A 17,265-nucleotide genomic window follows, 5' to 3' on the forward strand; every position below is an offset into this window, starting at 1 on the left:
TTAAGTGTGTAAGTGCTATTACTGCTGAAGGATGGGATGTCTTATGAGGGTGTGCTAGGTCTTGGAGAGCTGTAAAGTGTGAAGAGTTGTGAGTGCATTTGAGGTGCAGTCAATTTCTTTCTTCATGCTGTGCCTGAAAATGGTGTGTCCTTGCATGTCTGCTTTAATTTTCCTGTAATAGGAAATGGGATCCTGAGTAGCCTGCTGACCAGTTCTTGTTTCTATATTGGGTGGTGGTGGATGACCTGTGCCTGCTCCCTGGTGGTCTAGTGGTTAGGATTCGGCGCTCTCACCGCCGCGGCCCGGGTTCCATTCCCGGTCAGGGAAAGCGCAGTTCCTTACACTTTTTACTTCTACACTTACATTTCTTATAGGAAACCTTTCATTTGACACTTTTCATGGATTCAAACACATTAGGAAACCTTTCAATTACAAATGCTTCATTACCACTACTTCTTCTTTAATTGACTTTTCTCACAATATCACACAGCTTTCTCACAGCTCTTTTTTTCACTCCAAATAACATCTGAAAGCACTCCATCTTGCTGTGATCAGCTGAGAGCTCCAGAGCTCTTGCTTGTCCACATAGTGACTGCAAGATGTCTCCAGGGGGCACATTTCCCTGCTGCACCAGGAATACCCTTTGTAAGTGTCAGCGCAGTGTGTATAAGATTGGGGTTGCCTCCTTTCTTAGAACCTGAATTTCACAGCTTTTCTCAATATTTTTACCAGCCTGGAATTAAACGTACAGACGAGGTAGTTCAAAAAACACAGCCAGGTGGCAGCCCTACTAAGGAGGAAGTCCTGCCCCAGGACAGCACAGACCAAACCTTCTGCCTTCTGGCTGGACTTAAAATGTCCCTTTAGCCCCTGCCCCATAAGGCCTCTGACGGCGGGCACCTGCCTCAGGTGACTTCGGTCAGAAGGCCACTCCTTACTTCAGGCGCCAGCTGTCCCTTCAGGAGCCTCAGGGGAGGATAGCCTTGGCCGCGCCACACGCTGACCTTGACGGCAAGCGCTCGCATGGATGTCACCTAGGGGTCACCAGGGGTCGCAAGGGGCAAGCCAGATGTCGCAGCGGGCCCCTCCCCCATATGGCCTCTGACAGCGGGCCCCTACCTCAGTTGGCGCCAGTCAGAACGCCACTCCTTCTTTAAGGTGGCAGCTGTCCCTTCAGGAGACCTCAGATAGGATAGCCTGGGCCGAGCCACACACTGACCTTGCTGACCTCGACAGTAGGCACTTACATGGCTGTCATTTAGGGTTCTCCAGGGGTTGCATGGGGCAAGCCAGGAGTTGCAGCGGGTCCCTGCCCCATAAGGCCTCTGACAGTGGGCCCCTGCCTCAGGTGACTTCAGTCAGAAGGCCACTCCTTCATTAAGGGAGCAGCTGTCTCTCCCGGAGTCCTCAAATAGGATAGCCTTGGCCACGTCACACACTGACCTCAACGGCATGACAATTTCATGGCGATGCAAAACTGCCACTCAGGGCCGGGTTTAGGGAGGTGCGAGCAGTGCGGCCGCACCGGGTGCTGACCAGGATTGGAGTTGCTGACCTCGGGGGGCGCTGTGTTTAGCAATAACTTACGAAACTTGCGATTTAAAAGCTCATGCTGGAAAGTTCCTTGTGTGTCCAAACTACAGAAAGCAAATAAAATGCCAAGATACCTCTTGTGATTACCGTTCCTGCTAGGGAGAGAGTTGGTGGTTTTGTCCAGAGGCAGCTTTGACTAGATATAAAATAGCGTAGAGGGTTCATGTGCCTGACGCAAAGAACAGAACCATATCTAATGTGGACAGCTGTCTGGATAGTCAAGCAGCTATCCAGCTCTTTAAAACAAATCTAATCTATGTGAGAGGGGCTATGGATAGATGAGGGGCACATTTGGCGGGTGGCAGTGAGTGAATCCGAGTAGGTGGTGATGGAGTGAAGGGGGTTGGGGGGTGCCAAAAAAGACTGTCTTCCAGCCACCAGGGCTACAGCCGGCCCTGCTGCTAGCAGGCAAAAATCTGAGCTCTCTCTGGCAGGAAGATTAATGAGAAGAGTTGTGTTGCCATTTTGATTGTTGCCTGAAATCTGTAAAGGGAAGGAACTCTGCAGCAGGTTGTATTAAATGTTAAGTTGAGACTAAGCAGAGCGCCCCCCCCCCCCCCCTGAGGTGGGTGCCCCCGTGCATGTGAGCGAGCAGTGCGAGTGCAACAGTTGCAGCATCCTTAAGCCAGCTCTGCCCCCCGTGTGGGTGGGAAGGAAGTGAGAAATGGAAAAACTCAGACGCTTGGCACACAGAGGGCGGGTTGGACAGAAGAAGGAGCTGCTCAGCACACACAAAAATATCTCTTCCTACTTAGTATAGTGGAGAGTGTCCCTGCCTGGGACCTGGGAGACTGGGGTTCAATTCCCCCACTGGGAAACTGCCTCTTCTTTTAAAGGCTTAAACCTACATTTTCAGAGCACCATCAATCAATATTTACTTCAAATACCGTTTACAATCTCACACTCATACTACAGAGTACGCCCATTTTTCTTTCATCCACACACCTCCTCCAAATCGAAACATTTATTCATGCCATCAAGTACCTTTCAAAATCTAGCACCCACAATTTGGACCTAAGACTCTTTTTCACAACCATTTCTCCCTTTTCATTTAAACTTCCTGCCTACTTCCTTGAAAAAGGAAAGGTGGAATCAAGGATTTTTCATGAGATAAAAAGGAAAGTACTGCATGATAAAAAAAATGCATTTAAGCTATTTTGTTTTCTCACACTAAGTAAATGAAATGTTGGGGCACACTCTGAAGGAGGAATTGTTTTAGAGGAAGGTGAAACCTTTTATCTTTAGATAAAGTGTAAAGTTGTATAATTTACAGACACACTGAGAAAGGAAAACAAGCAGTGACCCGGACGTGCCCACCCACTAATCTCATCAGAGCTTTTCTAGTTCCGAGGTTCTTCCATGACTATCGAAAGCAGGTCATGTGTTACACTGCATTGTGGGACTCGTAGTTCTATACACAGCATTGTAAAAGAGGAGTGCAGGTCCCAGCACCTTAAGTAAAACCCTGCACATGTAGAGCTGGAGATGCCTGCGTTGACCTGGGAAAGCTAAGAGCTGCCCTCCTATCGGGGCTCTGAGAAGAAGCACTGATCGTCCCTTTAATTGTACTTCTGAATTTTCCTGCTAGTTAAGTGTGTAAGTGCTATTACTGCTGAAGGATGGGATGTCTTATGAGGGTGTGCTAGGTCTTGGAGAGCTGTAAAGTGTGAAGAGTTGTGAGTGCATTTGAGGTGCAGTCAATTTCTTTCTTCATGCTGTGCCTGAAAATGGTGTGTCCTTGCATGTCTGCTTTAATTTTCCTGTAATAGGAAATGGGATCCTGAGTAGCCTGCTGACCAGTTCTTGTTTCTATATTGGGTGGTGGTGGATGACCTGTGCCTGCTCCCTGGTGGTCTAGTGGTTAGGATTCGGCGCTCTCACCGCCGCGGCCCGGGTTCCATTCCCGGTCAGGGAACGCGCAGTTCCTTACACTTTTTACTTCTACACTTACATTTCTTATAGGAAACCATTCATTTGACACTTTTCATGGATTCAAACACATTAGGAAACCTTTCAATTACAAATGCTTCATTACCACTAGTTCTTCTTTAATTGACTTTTCTCACAATATCACACAGCTTTCTCACAGCTCTTTTTTTCACTCCAAATAACATCTGAAAGCACTCCATCTTGCTGTGATCAGCTGAGAGCTCCAGAGCTCTTGCTTGTCCACATAGTGACTGCAAGATGTCTCCAGGGGGCACATTTCCCTGCTGCACCAGGAATACCCTTTGTAAGTGTCAGCGCAGTGTGTATAAGATTGGGGTTGCCTCCTTTCTTAGAACCTGAATTTCACAGCTTTTCTCAATATTTTTACCAGCCTGGAATTAAACGTACAGACGAGGTAGTTCAAAAAACACAGCCAGGTGGCAGCCCTACTAAGGAGGAAGTCCTGCCCCAGGACAGCACAGACCAAACCTTCTGCCTTCTGGCTGGACTTAAAATGTCCCTTTAGCCCCTGCCCCATAAGGCCTCTGACGGCGGGCACCTGCCTCAGGTGACTTCGGTCAGAAGGCCACTCCTTACTTCAGGCGCCAGCTGTCCCTTCAGGAGCCTCAGGGGAGGATAGCCTTGGCCGCGCCACACGCTGACCTTGACGGCAAGCGCTCGCATGGATGTCACCTAGGGGTCACCAGGGGTCGCAAGGGGCAAGCCAGATGTCGCAGCGGGCCCCTCCCCCATATGGCCTCTGACAGCGGGCCCCTACCTCAGTTGGCGCCAGTCAGAACGCCACTCCTTCTTTAAGGTGGCAGCTGTCCCTTCAGGAGACCTCAGATAGGATAGCCTGGGCCGAGCCACACACTGACCTTGCTGACCTCGACAGTAGGCACTTACATGGCTGTCATTTAGGGTTCTCCAGGGGTTGCATGGGGCAAGCCAGGAGTTGCAGCGGGTCCCTGCCCCATAAGGCCTCTGACAGTGGGCCCCTGCCTCAGGTGACTTCAGTCAGAAGGCCACTCCTTCATTAAGGGAGCAGCTGTCTCTCCCGGAGTCCTCAAATAGGATAGCCTTGGCCACGTCACACACTGACCTCAACGGCATGACAATTTCATGGCGATGCAAAACTGCCACTCAGGGCCGGGTTTAGGGAGGTGCGAGCAGTGCGGCCGCACCGGGTGCTGACCAGGATTGGAGTTGCTGACCTCGGGGGGCGCTGTGTTTAGCAATAACTTACGAAACTTGCGATTTAAAAGCTCATGCTGGAAAGTTCCTTGTGTGTCCAAACTACAGAAAGCAAATAAAATGCCAAGATACCTCTTGTGATTACCGTTCCTGCTAGGGAGAGAGTTGGTGGTTTTGTCCAGAGGCAGCTTTGACTAGATATAAAATAGCGTAGAGGGTTCATGTGCCTGACGCAAAGAACAGAACCATATCTAATGTGGACAGCTGTCTGGATAGTCAAGCAGCTATCCAGCTCTTTAAAACAAATCTAATCTATGTGAGAGGGGCTATGGATAGATGAGGGGCACATTTGGCGGGTGGCAGTGAGTGAATCCGAGTAGGTGGTGATGGAGTGAAGGGGGTTGGGGGGTGCCAAAAAAGACTGTCTTCCAGCCACCAGGGCTACAGCCGGCCCTGCTGCTAGCAGGCAAAAATCTGAGCTCTCTCTGGCAGGAAGATTAATGAGAAGAGTTGTGTTGCCATTTTGATTGTTGCCTGAAATCTGTAAAGGGAAGGAACTCTGCAGCAGGTTGTATTAAATGTTAAGTTGAGACTAAGCAGAGCGCCCCCCCCCCCCCCCTGAGGTGGGTGCCCCCGTGCATGTGAGCGAGCAGTGCGAGTGCAACAGTTGCAGCATCCTTAAGCCAGCTCTGCCCCCCGTGTGGGTGGGAAGGAAGTGAGAAATGGAAAAACTCAGACGCTTGGCACAGAGAGGGCGGGTTGGACAGAAGAAGGAGCTGCTCAGCACACACAAAAATATCTCTTCCTACTTAGTATAGTGGAGAGTGTCCCTGCCTGGGACCTGGGAGACTGGGGTTCAATTCCCCCACTGGGAAACTGCCTCTTCTTTTAAAGGCTTAAACCTACATTTTCAGAGCACCATCAATCAATATTTACTTCAAATACCGTTTACAATCTCACACTCATACTACAGAGTACGCCCATTTTTCTTTCATCCACACACCTCCTCCAAATCGAAACATTTATTCATGCCATCAAGTACCTTTCAAAATCTAGCACCCACAATTTGGACCTAAGACTCTTTTTCACAACCATTTCTCCCTTTTCATTTAAACTTCCTGCCTACTTCCTTGAAAAAGGAAAGGTGGAATCAAGGATTTTTCATGAGATAAAAAGGAAAGTACTGCATGATAAAAAAAATGCATTTAAGCTATTTTGTTTTCTCACACTAAGTAAATGAAATGTTGGGGCACACTCTGAAGGAGGAATTGTTTTAGAGGAAGGTGAAACCTTTTATCTTTAGATAAAGTGTAAAGTTGTATAATTTACAGACACACTGAGAAAGGAAAACAAGCAGTGACCCGGACGTGCCCACCCACTAATCTCATCAGAGCTTTTCTAGTTCTGAGGTTCTTCCATGACTATCGAAAGCAGGTCATGTGTTACACTGCATTGTGGGACTCGTAGTTCTATACACAGCATTGTAAAAGAGGAGTGCAGGTCCCAGCACCTTAAGTAAAAGCCTGCACATGTAGAGCTGGAGATGCCTGCGTTGACCTGGGAAAGCTAAGAGCTGCCCTCCTATCGGGGCTCTGAGAAGAAGCACTGATCGTCCCTTTAATTGTACTTCTGAATTTTCCTGCTAGTTAAGTGTGTAAGTGCTATTACTGCTGAAGGATGGGATGTCTTATGAGGGTGTGCTAGGTCTTGGAGAGCTGTAAAGTGTGAAGAGTTGTGAGTGCATTTGAGGTGCAGTCAATTTCTTTCTTCATGCTGTGCCTGAAAATGGTGTGTCCTTGCATGTCTGCTTTAATTTTCCTGTAATAGGAAATGGGATCCTGAGTAGCCTGCTGACCAGTTCTTATTTCTATATTGGGTGGTGGTGGACGAACTGTGCCTGCTCCCTGGTGGTCTAGTGGTTAGGATTCGGCGCTCTCACCGCCGCGGCCCGGGTTCCATTCCCGGTCAGGGAACGCGCAGTTCCTTACACTTTTTACTTCTACACTTACATTTCTTATAGGAAACCTTTCATTTTACACTTTTCATGGATTCAAACACATTAGGAAACCTTTCAATTACAAATGCTTCATTAACACTACTTCTTCTTTTATTGACTTTTCTCACAATATCACACAGCTTTCTCACAGCTCTTTTTTTCACTCCAAATAACATCTGAAAGCACTCCATCTTGCTGTGATCAGCTGAGAGCTCCAGAGCTCCAGAGCTCTTGCTTGTCCACATAGTGACTGCAAGATGTCTCCAGGGGGCACATTTCCCTGCTGCACCAGGAATACCCTTTGTAAGTGTCAGCGCAGTGTGTATAAGATTGGGGTTGCCTCCTTTCTTAGAACCTGAATTTCACAGCTTTTCTCAATATTTTTACCAGCCTGGAATTAAACGTACAGACGAGGTAGTTCAAAAAACACAGCCAGGTGGCAGCCCTACTAAGGAGGAAGTCCTGCCCCAGGACAGCACAGACCAAACCTTCTGCCTTCTGGCTGGACTTAAAATGTCCCTTTAGCCCCTGCCCCATAAGGCCTCTGACGGCGGGCACCTGCCTCAGGTGACTTCGGTCAGAAGGCCACTCCTTACTTCAGGCGCCAGCTGTCCCTTCAGGAGCCTCAGGGGAGGATAGCCTTGGCCGCGCCACACGCTGACCTTGACGGCAAGCGCTCGCATGGATGTCACCTAGGGGTCACCAGGGGTCGCAAGGGGCAAGCCAGATGTCGCAGCGGGCCCCTCCCCCATATGGCCTCTGACAGCGGGCCCCTACCTCAGTTGGCGCCAGTCAGAACGCCACTCCTTCTTTAAGGTGGCAGCTGTCCCTTCAGGAGACCTCAGATAGGATAGCCTGGGCCGAGCCACACACTGACCTTGCTGACCTCGACAGTAGGCACTTACATGGCTGTCATTTAGGGTTCTCCAGGGGTTGCATGGGGCAAGCCAGGAGTTGCAGCGGGTCCCTGCCCCATAAGGCCTCTGACAGTGGGCCCCTGCCTCAGGTGACTTCAGTCAGAAGGCCACTCCTTCATTAAGGGAGCAGCTGTCTCTCCCGGAGTCCTCAAATAGGATAGCCTTGGCCACGTCACACACTGACCTCAACGGCATGACAATTTCATGGCGATGCAAAACTGCCACTCAGGGCCGGGTTTAGGGAGGTGCGAGCAGTGCGGCCGCACCGGGTGCTGACCAGGATTGGAGTTGCTGACCTCGGGGGGCGCTGTGTTTAGCAATAACTTACGAAACTTGCGATTTAAAAGCTCATGCTGGAAAGTTCCTTGTGTGTCCAAACTACAGAAAGCAAATAAAATGCCAAGATACCTCTTGTGATTACCGTTCCTGCTAGGGAGAGAGTTGGTGGTTTTGTCCAGAGGCAGCTTTGACTAGATATAAAATAGCGTAGAGGGTTCATGTGCCTGACGCAAAGAACAGAACCATATCTAATGTGGACAGCTGTCTGGATAGTCAAGCAGCTATCCAGCTCTTTAAAACAAATCTAATCTATGTGAGAGGGGCTATGGATAGATGAGGGGCACATTTGGCGGGTGGCAGTGAGTGAATCCGAGTAGGTGGTGATGGAGTGAAGGGGGTTGGGGGGTGCCAAAAAAGACTGTCTTCCAGCCACCAGGGCTACAGCCGGCCCTGCTGCTAGCAGGCAAAAATCTGAGCTCTCTCTGGCAGGAAGATTAATGAGAAGAGTTGTGTTGCCATTTTGATTGTTGCCTGAAATCTGTAAAGGGAAGGAACTCTGCAGCAGGTTGTATTAAATGTTAAGTTGAGACTAAGCAGAGCGCCCCCCCCCCCCCCCTGAGGTGGGTGCCCCCGTGCATGTGAGCGAGCAGTGCGAGTGCAACAGTTGCAGCATCCTTAAGCCAGCTCTGCCCCCCGTGTGGGTGGGAAGGAAGTGAGAAATGGAAAAACTCAGACGCTTGGCACACAGAGGGCGGGTTGGACAGAAGAAGGAGCTGCTCAGCACACACAAAAATATCTCTTCCTACTTAGTATAGTGGAGAGTGTCCCTGCCTGGGACCTGGGAGACTGGGGTTCAATTCCCCCACTGGGAAACTGCCTCTTCTTTTAAAGGCTTAAACCTACATTTTCAGAGCACCATCAATCAATATTTACTTCAAATACCGTTTACAATCTCACACTCATACTACAGAGTACGCCCATTTTTCTTTCATCCACACACCTCCTCCAAATCGAAACATTTATTCATGCCATCAAGTACCTTTCAAAATCTAGCACCCACAATTTGGACCTAAGACTCTTTTTCACAACCATTTCTCCCTTTTCATTTAAACTTCCTGCCTACTTCCTTGAAAAAGGAAAGGTGGAATCAAGGATTTTTCATGAGATAAAAAGGAAAGTACTGCATGATAAAAAAAAAAGCATTTAAGCTATTTTGTTTTCTCACACTAAGTAAATGAAATGTTGGGGCACACTCTGAAGGAGGAATTGTTTTAGAGGAAGGTGAAACCTTTTATCTTTAGATAAAGTGTAAAGTTGTATAATTTACAGACACACTGAGAAAGGAAAACAAGCAGTGACCCGGACGTGCCCACCCACTAATCTCATCAGAGCTTTTCTAGTTCCGAGGTTCTTCCATGACTATCGAAAGCAGGTCATGTGTTACACTGCATTGTGGGACTCGTAGTTCTATACACAGCATTGTAAAAGAGGAGTGCAGGTCCCAGCACCTTAAGTAAAACCCTGCACATGTAGAGCTGGAGATGCCTGCGTTGACCTGGGAAAGCTAAGAGCTGCCCTCCTATCGGGGCTCTGAGAAGAAGCACTGATCGTCCCTTTAATTGTACTTCTGAATTTTCCTGCTAGTTAAGTGTGTAAGTGCTATTACTGCTGAAGGATGGGATGTCTTATGAGGGTGTGCTAGGTCTTGGAGAGCTGTAAAGTGTGAAGAGTTGTGAGTGCATTTGAGGTGCAGTCAATTTCTTTCTTCATGCTGTGCCTGAAAATGGTGTGTCCTTGCATGTCTGCTTTAATTTTCCTGTAATAGGAAATGGGATCCTGAGTAGCCTGCTGACCAGTTCTTGTTTCTATATTGGGTGGTGGTGGATGACCTGTGCCTGCTCCCTGGTGGTCTAGTGGTTAGGATTCGGCGCTCTCACCGCCGCGGCCCGGGTTCCATTCCCGGTCAGGGAACGCGCAGTTCCTTACACTTTTTACTTCTACACTTACATTTCTTATAGGAAACCATTCATTTGACACTTTTCATGGATTCAAACACATTAGGAAACCTTTCAATTACAAATGCTTCATTACCACTACTTCTTCTTTAATTGACTTTTCTCACAATATCACACAGCTTTCTCACAGCTCTTTTTTTCACTCCAAATAACATCTGAAAGCACTCCATCTTGCTGTGATCAGCTGAGAGCTCCAGAGCTCTTGCTTGTCCACATAGTGACTGCAAGATGTCTCCAGGGGGCACATTTCCCTGCTGCACCAGGAATACCCTTTGTAAGTGTCAGCGCAGTGTGTATAAGATTGGGGTTGCCTCCTTTCTTAGAACCTGAATTTCACAGCTTTTCTCAATATTTTTACCAGCCTGGAATTAAACGTACAGACGAGGTAGTTCAAAAAACACAGCCAGGTGGCAGCCCTACTAAGGAGGAAGTCCTGCCCCAGGACAGCACAGACCAAACCTTCTGCCTTCTGGCTGGACTTAAAATGTCCCTTTAGCCCCTGCCCCATAAGGCCTCTGACGGCGGGCACCTGCCTCAGGTGACTTCGGTCAGAAGGCCACTCCTTACTTCAGGCGCCAGCTGTCCCTTCAGGAGCCTCAGGGGAGGATAGCCTTGGCCGCGCCACACGCTGACCTTGACGGCAAGCGCTCGCATGGATGTCACCTAGGGGTCACCAGGGGTCGCAAGGGGCAAGCCAGATGTCGCAGCGGGCCCCTCCCCCATATGGCCTCTGACAGCGGGCCCCTACCTCAGTTGGCGCCAGTCAGAACGCCACTCCTTCTTTAAGGTGGCAGCTGTCCCTTCAGGAGACCTCAGATAGGATAGCCTGGGCCGAGCCACACACTGACCTTGCTGACCTCGACAGTAGGCACTTACATGGCTGTCATTTAGGGTTCTCCAGGGGTTGCATGGGGCAAGCCAGGAGTTGCAGCGGGTCCCTGCCCCATAAGGCCTCTGACAGTGGGCCCCTGCCTCAGGTGACTTCAGTCAGAAGGCCACTCCTTCATTAAGGGAGCAGCTGTCTCTCCCGGAGTCCTCAAATAGGATAGCCTTGGCCACGTCACACACTGACCTCAACGGCATGACAATTTCATGGCGATGCAAAACTGCCACTCAGGGCCGGGTTTAGGGAGGTGCGAGCAGTGCGGCCGCACCGGGTGCTGACCAGGATTGGAGTTGCTGACCTCGGGGGGCGCTGTGTTTAGCAATAACTTACGAAACTTGCGATTTAAAAGCTCATGCTGGAAAGTTCCTTGTGTGTCCAAACTACAGAAAGCAAATAAAATGCCAAGATACCTCTTGTGATTACCGTTCCTGCTAGGGAGAGAGTTGGTGGTTTTGTCCAGAGGCAGCTTTGACTAGATATAAAATAGCGTAGAGGGTTCATGTGCCTGACGCAAAGAACAGAACCATATCTAATGTGGACAGCTGTCTGGATAGTCAAGCAGCTATCCAGCTCTTTAAAACAAATCTAATCTATGTGAGAGGGGCTATGGATAGATGAGGGGCACATTTGGCGGGTGGCAGTGAGTGAATCCGAGTAGGTGGTGATGGAGTGAAGGGGGTTGGGGGGTGCCAAAAAAGACTGTCTTCCAGCCACCAGGGCTACAGCCGGCCCTGCTGCTAGCAGGCAAAAATCTGAGCTCTCTCTGGCAGGAAGATTAATGAGAAGAGTTGTGTTGCCATTTTGATTGTTGCCTGAAATCTGTAAAGGGAAGGAACTCTGCAGCAGGTTGTATTAAATGTTAAGTTGAGACTAAGCAGAGCGCCCCCCCCCCCCCCCTGAGGTGGGTGCCCCCGTGCATGTGAGCGAGCAGTGCGAGTGCAACAGTTGCAGCATCCTTAAGCCAGCTCTGCCCCCCGTGTGGGTGGGAAGGAAGTGAGAAATGGAAAAACTCAGACGCTTGGCACAGAGAGGGCGGGTTGGACAGAAGAAGGAGCTGCTCAGCACACACAAAAATATCTCTTCCTACTTAGTATAGTGGAGAGTGTCCCTGCCTGGGACCTGGGAGACTGGGGTTCAATTCCCCCACTGGGAAACTGCCTCTTCTTTTAAAGGCTTAAACCTACATTTTCAGAGCACCATCAATCAATATTTACTTCAAATACCGTTTACAATCTCACACTCATACTACAGAGTACGCCCATTTTTCTTTCATCCACACACCTCCTCCAAATCGAAACATTTATTCATGCCATCAAGTACCTTTCAAAATCTAGCACCCACAATTTGGACCTAAGACTCTTTTTCACAACCATTTCTCCCTTTTCATTTAAACTTCCTGCCTACTTCCTTGAAAAAGGAAAGGTGGAATCAAGGATTTTTCATGAGATAAAAAGGAAAGTACTGCATGATAAAAAAAATGCATTTAAGCTATTTTGTTTTCTCACACTAAGTAAATGAAATGTTGGGGCACACTCTGAAGGAGGAATTGTTTTAGAGGAAGGTGAAACCTTTTATCTTTAGATAAAGTGTAAAGTTGTATAATTTACAGACACACTGAGAAAGGAAAACAAGCAGTGACCCGGACGTGCCCACCCACTAATCTCATCAGAGCTTTTCTAGTTCTGAGGTTCTTCCATGACTATCGAAAGCAGGTCATGTGTTACACTGCATTGTGGGACTCGTAGTTCTATACACAGCATTGTAAAAGAGGAGTGCAGGTCCCAGCACCTTAAGTAAAAGCCTGCACATGTAGAGCTGGAGATGCCTGCGTTGACCTGGGAAAGCTAAGAGCTGCCCTCCTATCGGGGCTCTGAGAAGAAGCACTGATCGTCCCTTTAATTGTACTTCTGAATTTTCCTGCTAGTTAAGTGTGTAAGTGCTATTACTGCTGAAGGATGGGATGTCTTATGAGGGTGTGCTAGGTCTTGGAGAGCTGTAAAGTGTGAAGAGTTGTGAGTGCATTTGAGGTGCAGTCAATTTCTTTCTTCATGCTGTGCCTGAAAATGGTGTGTCCTTGCATGTCTGCTTTAATTTTCCTGTAATAGGAAATGGGATCCTGAGTAGCCTGCTGACCAGTTCTTATTTCTATATTGGGTGGTGGTGGACGAACTGTGCCTGCTCCCTGGTGGTCTAGTGGTTAGGATTCGGCGCTCTCACCGCCGCGGCCCGGGTTCCATTCCCGGTCAGGGAACGCGCAGTTCCTTACACTTTTTACTTCTACACTTACATTTCTTATAGGAAACCTTTCATTTTACACTTTTCATGGATTCAAACACATTAGGAAACCTTTCAATTACAAATGCTTCATTAACACTACTTCTTCTTTTATTGACTTTTCTCACAATATCACACAGCTTTCTCACAGCTCTTTTTTTCACTCCAAATAACATCTGAAAGCACTCCATCTTGCTGTGATCAGCTGAGAGCTCCAGAGCTCCAGAGCTCTTGCTTGTCCACATAGTGACTGCAAGATGTCTCCAGGGGGCACATTTCCCTGCTGCACCAGGAATACCCTTTGTAAGTGTCAGCGCAGTGTGTATAAGATTGGGGTTGCCTCCTTTCTTAGAACCTGAATTTCACAGCTTTTCTCAATATTTTTACCAGCCTGGAATTAAACGTACAGACGAGGTAGTTCAAAAAACACAGCCAGGTGGCAGCCCTACTAAGGAGGAAGTCCTGCCCCAGGACAGCACAGACCAAACCTTCTGCCTTCTGGCTGGACTTAAAATGTCCCTTTAGCCCCTGCCCCATAAGGCCTCTGACGGCGGGCACCTGCCTCAGGTGACTTCGGTCAGAAGGCCACTCCTTACTTCAGGCGCCAGCTGTCCCTTCAGGAGCCTCAGGGGAGGATAGCCTTGGCCGCGCCACACGCTGACCTTGACGGCAAGCGCTTGCATGGATGTCACCTAGGGGTCACCAGGGGTCGCAAGGGGCAAGCCAGATGTCGCAGCGGGCCCCTCCCCCATATGGCCTCTGACAACGGGCCCCTACCTCAGTTGGCGCCAGTCAGAACGCCACTCCTTCTTTAACGTGGCAGCTGTCCCTTCAGGAGACCTCAGATAGGATAGCCTGGGCCGAGCCACACACTGACCTTGCTGACCTCGACAGTAGGCGCTTACATGGATGTCATTTAGGGTTCTCCAGGGGTTGCATGGGGCAAGCCAGGAGTTGCAGCGGGTCCCTGCCCCATAAGGCCTCTGACAGTGGGCCCCTGCCTCAGGTAACTTCAGTCAGAAGGCCACTCCTTCATTAAGGGAGCAGCTGTCTCTCCCGGAGTCCTCAAATAGGATAGCCTTGGCCACGTCACACACTGACCTCAACGGCATGACAATTTCATGGCGATGCAAAACTGCCACTCAGGGCCGGGTTTAGGGAGGTGCGAGCAGTGCGGCCGCACCGGGTGCTGACCAGGATTGGAGTTGCTGACCTCGGGGGGCGCTGTGTTTAGCAATAACTTACGAAACTTGCGATTTAAAAGCTCATGCTGGAAAGTTCCTTGTGTGTCCAAACTACAGAAAGCAAATAAAATGCCAAGATACCTCTTGTGATTACCGTTCCTGCTAGGGAGAGAGTTGGTGGTTTTGTCCAGAGGCAGCTTTGACTAGATATAAAATAGCGTAGAGGGTTCATGTGCCTGACGCAAAGAACAGAACCATATCTAATGTGGAGAGCTGTCTGGATAGTCAAGCAGCTATCCAGCTCTTTAAAACAAATCTAATCTATGTGAGAGGGGCTATGGATAGATGAGGGGCACATTTGGCGGGTGGCAGTGAGTGAATCCGAGTAGGTGGTGATGGAGTGAAGGGGGTTGGGGGGTGCCAAAAAAGACTGTCTTCCAGCCACCAGGGCTACAGCCGGCCCTGCTGCTAGCAGGCAAAAATCTGAGCTCTCTCTGGCAGGAAGATTAATGAGAAGAGTTGTGTTGCCATTTTGATTGTTGCCTGAAATCTGTAAAGGGAAGGAACTCTGCAGCAGGTTGTATTAAATGTTAAGTTGAGACTAAGCAGAGCGCCCCCCCCCCCCCTGAGGTGGGTGCCCCCGTGCATGTGAGCGAGCAGTGCGAGTGCAACAGTTGCAGCATCCTTAAGCCAGCTCTGCCCCCCGTGTGGGTGGGAAGGAAGTGAGAAATGGAAAAACTCAGACGCTTGGCACAGAAAGGGCGGGTTGGACAGAAGAAGGAGCTGCTCAGCACACACAAAAATATCTCTTCCTACTTAGTATAGTGGAGAGTGTCCCTGCCTGGTACCTGGGAGACTGGGGTTCAATTCCCCCACTGGGAAACTGCCTCTTCTTTTAAAGGCTTAAACCTACATTTTCAGAGCACCATCAATCAATATTTACTTCAAATACCGTTTACAATCTCACAATCATACTACAGAGTACGCCCATTTTTCTTTCATCCACACACCTCCTCCAAATCGAAACATTTATTCATGCCATCAAGTACCTTTCAAAATCTAGCACCCACAATTTGGACCTAAGACTCTTTTTCACAACCATTTCTCCCTTTTCATTTAAACTTCCTGCCTACTTCCTTGAAAAAGGAAAGGTGGAATCAAGGATTTTTCATGAGATAAAAAGGAAAGTACTGCATGATAAAAAAAATGCATTTAAGCTATTTTGTTTTCTCACACTAAGTAAATGAAATGTTGGGGCACACTCTGAAGGAGGAATTGTTTTAGAGGAAGGTGAAACCTTTTATCTTTAGATAAAGTGTAAAGTTGTATAATTTACAGACACACTGAGAAAGGAAAACAAGCAGTGACCCGGACGTGCAAACCCACTAATCTCATCAGAGCTTTTCTAGCTCCGAGGTTCTTCCATGACTATCGACAGCAGGTCATGTGTTACACTGCATTGTGGGACTCGTAGTTCTATACACAGCATTGTAAAAGAGGAGTGCAGGTCCCAGCACCTTAAGTAAAACCCTGCACATGTAGAGCTGGAGATGCCTGCGTTGACCTGGGAAAGCTAAGAGCTGCCCTCCTATCGGGGCTCTGAGAAGAAGCACTGATCGTCCCTTTAATTGTACTTCTGAATTTTCCTGCTAGTTAAGTGTGTAAGTGCTATTACTGCTGAAGGATGGGATGTCTTATGAGGGTGTGCTAGGTCTTGGAGAGCTGTAAAGTGTGAAGAGTTGTGAGTGCATTTGAGGTGCAGTCAATTTCTTTCTTCATGCTGTGCCTGAAAATGGTGTGTCCTTGCATGTCTGCTTTAATTTTCCTGTAATAGGAAATGGGATCCTGAGTAGCCTGCTGACCAGTTCTTGTTTCTATATTGGGTGGTGGTGGACGACCTGCGCCTGCTCCCTGGTGGTCTAGTGGTTAGGATTCGGCGCTCTCACCGCCGCGGCCCGGGTTCCATTCCCGGTCAGGGAACGCGCAGTTCCTTACACTTTTTACTTCTACACTTACATTTCTTATAGGAAACCATTCATTTGACACTTTTCATGGATTCAAACACATTAGGAAACCTTTCAATTACAAATGCTTCATTACCACTACTTCTTCTTTAATTGACTTTTCTCACAATATCACACAGCTTTCTCACAGCTCTTTTTTTCACTCCAAATAACATCTGAAAGCACTCCATCTTGCTGTGATCAGCTGAGAGCTCCAGAGCTCCAGAGCTCTTGCTTGTCCACATAGTGACTGCAAGATGTCTCCAGGGGGCACATTTCCCTGCTGCACCAGGAATACCCTTTGTAAGTGTCAGCGCAGTGTGTATAAGATTGGGGTTGCCTCCTTTCTTAGAACCTGAATTTCACAGCTTTTCTCAATATTTTTTCCAGCCTGGAATTAAACGTACAGACGAGGTAGTTCAAAAAACACAGCCAGGTGGCAGCCCTACTAAGGAGGAAGTCCTGCCCCAGGACAGCACAGACCAAACCTTCTGCCTTCTGGCTGGACTTAAAATGTCCCTTTAGCCCCTGCCCCATAAGGCCTCTGACGGCGGGCACCTGCCTCAGGTGACTTCGGTCAGAAGGCCACTCCTTACTTCAGGCGCCAGCTGTCCCTTCAGGAGCCTCAGGGGAGGATAGCCTTGGCCGCGCCACACGCTGACCTTGACGGCAAGCGCTCGCATGGATGTCACCTAGGGGTCACCAGGGGTCGCAAGGGGCAAGCCAGATGTCGCAGCGGGCCCCTCCCCCATATGGCCTCTGACAGCGGGCCCCTACCTCAGTTGGCGCCAGTCAGAACGCCACTCCTTCTTTAAGGTGGCAGCTGTCCCTTCAGGAGACCTCAGATAGGATAGCCTGGGCCGAGCCACACACTGACCTTGCTGACCTCGACAGTAGGCACTTACATGGCTGTCATTTAGGGTTCTCCAGGGGTTGCATGGGGCAAGCCAGGAGTTGCAGCGGGTCCCTGCCCCATAAGGCCTCTGACAGTGGGC

At 49.0% G+C, this 17,265-nt stretch overlaps 6 non-coding genes across 6 annotated transcripts; all 6 read left to right on the forward strand.

The window, feature by feature from the left end:
• The first annotated feature begins 255 nt into the window (after positions 1 to 255).
• TRNAE-CUC (transfer RNA glutamic acid (anticodon CUC)) lies at positions 256 to 327 on the forward strand. Its single transcript has one exon. It is a non-coding gene; the product is annotated as a tRNA-Glu (tRNA).
• Positions 328 to 3,436: 3,109 nt separating this feature from the next.
• On the forward strand, positions 3,437 to 3,508 carry TRNAE-CUC (transfer RNA glutamic acid (anticodon CUC)). Its single transcript has one exon. It is a non-coding gene; the product is annotated as a tRNA-Glu (tRNA).
• Positions 3,509 to 6,617: 3,109 nt separating this feature from the next.
• TRNAE-CUC (transfer RNA glutamic acid (anticodon CUC)) lies at positions 6,618 to 6,689 on the forward strand. The gene has a single exon. It is a non-coding gene; the product is annotated as a tRNA-Glu (tRNA).
• A 3,118-nt stretch (positions 6,690 to 9,807) lies between these two features.
• Positions 9,808 to 9,879, forward strand: TRNAE-CUC (transfer RNA glutamic acid (anticodon CUC)). Its single transcript has one exon. It is a non-coding gene; the product is annotated as a tRNA-Glu (tRNA).
• A 3,109-nt stretch (positions 9,880 to 12,988) lies between these two features.
• TRNAE-CUC (transfer RNA glutamic acid (anticodon CUC)) lies at positions 12,989 to 13,060 on the forward strand. The gene has a single exon. It is a non-coding gene; the product is annotated as a tRNA-Glu (tRNA).
• A 3,115-nt stretch (positions 13,061 to 16,175) lies between these two features.
• TRNAE-CUC (transfer RNA glutamic acid (anticodon CUC)) lies at positions 16,176 to 16,247 on the forward strand. Its single transcript has one exon. It is a non-coding gene; the product is annotated as a tRNA-Glu (tRNA).
• Positions 16,248 to 17,265: the final 1,018 nt, after the last annotated feature.

The sequence above is a fragment of the Pleurodeles waltl genome, unplaced genomic scaffold (genome assembly GCF_031143425.1).
Source record: "Pleurodeles waltl isolate 20211129_DDA unplaced genomic scaffold, aPleWal1.hap1.20221129 scaffold_86, whole genome shotgun sequence".
Taxonomy (NCBI): Eukaryota; Metazoa; Chordata; class Amphibia; order Caudata; family Salamandridae; genus Pleurodeles; species Pleurodeles waltl.